Source organism: Mus caroli, chromosome 12 (genome assembly GCF_900094665.2).
Source record: "Mus caroli chromosome 12, CAROLI_EIJ_v1.1, whole genome shotgun sequence".
NCBI classification, from domain to species: domain Eukaryota; kingdom Metazoa; phylum Chordata; class Mammalia; order Rodentia; family Muridae; genus Mus; species Mus caroli.
This window is the reverse complement of record NC_034581.1, coordinates 90,174,685-90,181,547: the sequence shown is the minus strand read 5'-3', so window position 1 is coordinate 90,181,547 and position 6,863 is coordinate 90,174,685.

Below are 6,863 nucleotides of genomic sequence, written 5' to 3'. Positions count from 1 at the left end.
AGAGAGAGAGAGAGAGAGAGAGAGAGAGAGAGAGAGAGAGAGAGAGAGAGAGAATGTACAATTACAAATTAATCTACCCCTGGAACTTAGGTTACAGATGGTGGTAAAGACCCACAAGTGGGGACTGGGAACTTCTTAGATCTTCAGAAAGAACAGGAAGTAGTATTAACCTGGGGGTGACCTGATCAACCACATCAGCCCCTCATCTTCCCTGGCTTTCTATCGTGCCTCAGTACCTTTTTACATAATATATTTTTTATGATTGTCTCCAGAACATTTTTTTTTGGTCAATAAAACTATACATATTGGAAGTGTTTAAAAAAAAAAAAAAGGAAAACCATCTTACCTTCTCCAAGCCCAGTTTAGTGTTTGCATGTTTGTGAGCACCTGGGTATGTGTCTACCTAGTGTGGTAGTGCTGGGATTTGTAATTACAAACTCTTTTTTTTTTTTAAATTTTTTTGAGAAAGGGTTGCTCTGTGTAGATCAGGCTGGCCTCAAACTCAGAGATTCCCCTGCCTCTATCTCCCAAGTGTTGGCATTAAAGGCATGTGCCACCATGCCCGGCACAAACTCTTTTTTTTTTTTTTTAAGTGTAGTTAGTATAATAGATAAGGTTATTTTTCAGTAACTAGTAGCAATTTCCAAGTGTTAAACTGCTTAAACAGTTAAGCTGCTGTGGAGGTTGTTTGTCTAACCTTATTGGCGCTTGGCCCTTATGAGAGTGGCAGCATTTGTGTTCCGATCTGTGGCTGATGGTTGCTCACATCTTTCTGGAGCCTATTCCATGCTTCTGTATGAAGAATGTGATGTGCGCATTCCTGTGGGTATCCTGGCACTAATTAATGAAGTCTGCTCAGTCAAGTCAAGTCTGGACAGCAAGGGATTTTCAGGCTGACCTCCAGCCTCAAGTCTCTCCGCAAAGAAAACAGTTGCCACCTCTTCTACCTGCTCACTTGGATATAATTTCTGTGATGAAGGAGCCTTTTTAATGGGAAGCACTCCTGTTTCAAGCTGGGCTCTGCTACTTTGCTTTATTTCCCTGGGATGTAATTATCCTATGATAAGCACCTTTGTGTCTAATAACTTAATTAGGTAATCACATTACTGCTATGAGTGCTGTTTTATGCAATGGAAATGTGTAATACATAGTAAATCATCAAAGCTCCTCTGTGCTGGCCAGAAAAGCAAGGTGCTCAGTGTAGGAGTGGAAATCCCACCTTCCCTACACAGGTTGCTTTATTTTTCAGGAGCTAGGTGGGAGGAAAAATACATCTTTACACTAAACAGGTGGAGAAGCATAACACAGGTTTTCCTGGATTCTGCCACTGTTATCTGTCCTTCACACATGAGTGCGGAGTTTATGTAGAAGAATTGCCTCTTTTCTTCCAAACAGACCCATTAGAGGGAGAGCTGCGCCAGCTGCCTACCACCTAAGATTTCATTTTCTAGTGTCTGAGTAGTTATTCATTACTGTATATATGTGTGTTCAGGGTGTTTTCAGCAGTTAAAAAAATAACAGTTTGGAACTGTAACATTTCTGTTGCAATCTCATATTCAGAAGTGCACTAAAGTGAAAGTGACTGAAGATCTTATTTTGTTGTCGTCAGTTAAGCAGTGCAGAGTGTCTTTCTTTCCATGGGATACCCGACTTTTAGTGAAGCTCAAACAAACAAACAAAAAAATGAACCCATTATTGCCCTGATGCCTCTGTCAATTGGATTAGGTAGTCAGTGTGTTGTTATGAACTTTGACCAGTGATGTTTTGAAAATATTCACTCTGTCAGAATATGTTAGCCCAGCCAGCAAGAATAAGAAAAGAAAATGAGGTCCAATTGAAGACAGAACACAGTAAATAAATCCAAACCCTTCTCTTTGTAGATTTGTAGCTCTCTGAACACATTATGTTATCGTAAAATGATAGATTAATTTAAATGATAGATTAATTTCTATTCATTATAAAAGTACACACTATAGAAAATTAGCTACATTTTCCCTAGTGCCTAAGATTAATTGGGTTGATTATATTTTATTTATCCTGCTGATTGTGTTTTATCTATTGGGTTTCATTCTCTTAAAAGACTTCTGGTGACAGTAAAATGCTTCAGTGGGAAAAGTCGACAGTTTCAGAGAGTGACAACATGAGTTCAATCCCAGGACTCACCTGGAAGGAGAAGAAAACTTATAGCAGCAAGCTGTCCTTTGACTTTCAAACAAACAGAGAGAGAGAGAGAGGGAGGGAGAGAGAGAGAGACAGAGAGAGACAGAGACAGAGAGACAGAGACAGAGAGAGGCAGAGACACAGAGACAGAGAGAGACAGAGTCAGAGAGACAGAGAGAGACAGAGAGAGACAGAGACACACAGAGAGAGACAGAGAGACAGAGACAGAAACACACACAGCCGTTAAGGTCATATTACTCTGTTTTATAATAAAAAAATAATTCTATATTATCACCTACACTTACGAATTATTTTGATTTATTCATTTGATTATACACGTATTCACTATTGATAACATCTCTATGTTATTTCTGATGCCAGATGTGTTTTATATAGTGTTCTATATAGTAAGTTGTTTCTTCAAGTTGTTTTGTGTGGAAAGGCTAATTACCATATTATACATAGCATTCTAGACGTAAGGGTTGAGGCCTCACATAGTATATACATATTAGTTACTTTTATTTTCACTATGGCAAATGCCTGACAAAAAGAAAGTTCAGAGGAGAATGTTCTGTTGTTGTTGTTTTGGATTATAAAGGGATATGTCCATCCAGGTTGGGAAACCATGATGGTATGAGTCACATTATATCTGCAGTCAGGAAGCAGAGAATGACTTAAAAACAGGGCTCAGTTTGTGGAATTTCAAGGCCCATTGCCATGGACTCTCTCTTTTCTTCCAGGCCTCTTATTAAGGCACACAAGTGCTGGGGATCAAGTGCAAGGCATTTCATGTTCAAGCAACTACAGGTAAGCAATAATCACTGAATGCGTTTGACATTTAACTCTTAAAGTCACCAAGTCTCCAATACAAAACATATTCTTTCAGTCATTCAAATGAATACACCCAGACCATTTTATAAGGAAAGATGTAGTAGGGTTATGGATCCTGTGTCTGCTCTGCCACAGGACTCAGCTGCTGAGGGAGGTAAGATGCAGGAAGTTGACTACACTTACCCCATAGTGTCGCAGGACAGGTATCTGGCTGTAAAGAAGCCCTGAGACAGCCCTCCTTAGGTGGGAAAGCACAGTCTGATGCAGGGGACAGCAGGAGCTGGCTCGGGCATCCCCAGGCCTGTGATGAGGTTGGGGCCGTCTGGTTCTAAGGCTTTAAGACACCCAGGCTGAGGAAGAGCTGAGAATGTAGTTGGGGCCCATGGGCTGGGTCTAGTCTGGAGCTGAGTGGGAAAATAAGGGGAGTTCAGGCTGGTCCCATGGGGAGGGTTCTTGGCTGCAGGCTTGGGTTTGGGCTTTGCTTGGCTTGGTGGCCATGGCTGGGAGCACAGAGAGGCCTTCTCCATGGCTCCCCACTGTGGATCCCAATGAAAAGAGACAGCCCATGGTTTTAAGGCATTTATTGCCATAGTAGAAAGTGGATGAGTGAAACAGTATCCTACTTTTCAGGGTGGGTGTGAGGTTAAATACTTTTTGCAGGGAGGAGTGTGTGGGAAGGAAAGCTTATTGGCTAAGCTTCCAGGCCTTTAGGTACCTCATTAAAATGGAGATCTGTCTTGAGCCTACATGACCGACCAACCGTAGTTCACATCCTCTATATGTGGTGGGGCTTGGGGCATTACCCTTACTTGACTTATGGCCACAAACCATTGGGAAGTGTGTGTGTGTTTGTGTGTGTGGGGGGCTCCAGTTAGTGACAGGGCCTTGTGGCCAGGAACAGGGGTTTCTGAGCCTTAGCTCAACTGGGAACAAGGCTACCTTTCACCATCCTACAGAAGTACAATTTTTAGTACATTTTGTGTATTGTATGACTTGTAGGAGTCTATCAATTGGCACAAATGAAATGCAGCAAAGTGTGCTGCTCAGGAAGACTGACATGTGCATAAACTCAACAAGGTGAAGAGAAGTCCTGCATTCCCTATAACGCACAGACAGAAGGTCAAGATAGACACATATCTGGAGTCCTGGCTGCCTCCATGTGCATACACTCTTTGGTTGTTGGTTTAGTCCCTGGGAGCTCTGGGTGATCCGGTTAGTTGATGTTGTTCTTCCTGTGAGGCTGCAATCCCCTTCAGCTCCTTCATTTCTTCCCCTACCTCTTCCATCCACTGGGGTCCGCAGGCTCAGTCCAATGGTTGGCTGTGTGAGTCTTGCACTGGTTAAGATCATCTAGAAAACTTGCTAAACTTTAGGCACTGCCAGATTTCAAGAAGTATAGTTCAGGGATTCTTCAGGATGAGAAACACTATAAAGGTGATATGATTTAGAGATATTTAAAAGAGAATCAGTACTGCCTTATGGCTAAGCTAAACTCTTTCAGAAGGCTCAGAATAGATCTTAACAAGGAATGACTGATGGTGATTCCCCAAAGACAAATATTATAGCTATGAAAGAAAAGGGTAAAAAGGATTTACCCTAAGAAAAGAAGAACTCTGAAGAAGTTTTTTTTTTTTCCCCAGATGTAGAAGAAGATCCATCTTCAGCCCCAATGAGCCATAAAGAGTGTTCACTCTGGCAAGAGGAAGGAGGGTGTGTCCACATCCTAATGATCCCCTTTCCAGCAACTGAGGGCTGTTTGAAAACAGAAATCCATCTTATTCTGTCTGTGGTACTCTGGACAAACTACCAGAGATTGAATTTTTTGGAAATGATGGAAAACCTTTTCTCATGGTTTTGGAGGACAGAAAGCCTAACGTCAAACCTAGAGCAGGTACAGTGTGTGAGGAAAGCTCAGTCTCTGGCCCCAAGATCAGGCTTCCAGAGGAGATTAACCTTCTATGAGGAAAGGTAAAGGCGCAAAAGATACTAGGGCACTTGTACCAACCTCTATTTTAAGATCAGCAATCCTATTCATGAGAACCATACCCTTCTGATTCCCACACTTCCAAAAACATACCACCATGTAATGTAATCACATTGGCACGTAACTTTTAACATATGAATCTAGGGAACATATTCACACTGTAGCACTCTCCGTTTATATAAATATGTATAAGAGGAAGAGCTGGAGAAAGATTTCTAATAATGCTAGATTTCAGCAGGATTTTGCTAAAACCATTGCAAGGCTTGGATTGGAATAGGAAACAGAAGCAAAGCCTCTTTATATGGTAATGAGACGTTCAGTGCTTTGCCTGATCCTAGAGAGGGGACTTGATCTGCCTTGGGAGACCTAGGAAGAGCATTAGCCTAATAGCCCAGCCTGGCTTCAGGTTGATAATCTTTTGGTTGCCTAGGAGAATATGTTTTCCGGCTTTCTGAATGCTGGGTATGTAATATTTATGGGTAATTTTGAAAAGGAAAATAGCCTGATAATGAGACTATTTCTCAGGTGCTGTAGGTGCTAGCTAGTAGATTCATGGGAAATTCTTAAAAGTAGGGTTTTTTTTTTTCTGAATTTCCAAGAATTGAGGGAAAAAAGCTGAAATGTGAGCAGAAAATTTCTTCCTTAGAGACCGGGCATCAAGTGAACTATAAGATTGGCATGAGAACAGAGTGCTTTCTGGAAGAGAGCATTTTATTTAAGCTGGGGAATTTTTAGGAATAGCAGGTGTAAACAGGACTTAATGGACTGCCCCTTCTGCTATGAAGCAGGTCGTAAGAGCCCTTTCTGTATGTTTGTGCCATCAAATATAGATCAAAGCATCCTGCAGTTTAACTGAGAATCACTGTTGTCCTTGACCCTAAATAAAGGATCTGTTATTTTGAGTGGTTTATTTATGGGGGAGATAAAGGACTCTAAATTCTTAAATTTGGCTGACTGTATTTTCTTCTTAAATATTAAAAATTAAAACCCGGGAGCTATTTGACTACTTAAAATTTGAATAAACAATAACAACAACAACAACAACAACAACAACAGCAGCCTTATATATAATAGCCAGAAGCTGGAAAGAATGCAGATGTCCCTCAACAGAGGAATGGATACAGAAAATGTGATACATTTACACAACGGAGTACTACTCAACTATTAAAAACAATGAATTTATGAAATTCTTGGGCAATGGATGTATCTAGAGAATATTATCCTTAGTGAGGTAAGCCACTCACAAAAGAAGTCACTTGATATGCACTCACTCATAAGTGGATATTAGCTCAGAAACTTAGAATACCCAAGATACAATTTGCAAAACACAAGAAAATCAAGAAGAATGAAGACCAAATTGTGGATACTTTATTCCTCCTTAGAATAGGGAGCAAAACACCCATGGAAGGAGTTACAGAGACAAAGTTTTGACCATCCAGAGACGACCCCACCCGGGGATCCATCCCATAATCAGTCACCAAACCCAGACACTATTGCATATGCCAGCAAGATTTTGCTGAAAGGACCCTGATATAACTGTCTTGAGGGAGGCTATGCCAGTGCCTGGCAAATACAGAAGTAGATGCTCACAGTCATCTATAGGATGGAACACAGGACCCCCAATGGAGGAGCTAGAGAAAGTACCCAAGGAGCTGAAGGGGTCTGCAACCCTATAGGTGGAACAACAACTATATGAACTAACCAGTACCCCGGAGCTCTGTCTCTAGCTGCATATGTAGCAGAAGATGGCCTAGTCGGCCATCATTGGGAAGAGAGGCTTCTAGGTCTTACAAACTTTATATGCCTAGTCAGCCATCACTGGGAAGAGAGGCTCCTATGTCTTGCAAACTTTATATGCCCCAGTACAGGGGAACACCAAGGCCAAGAA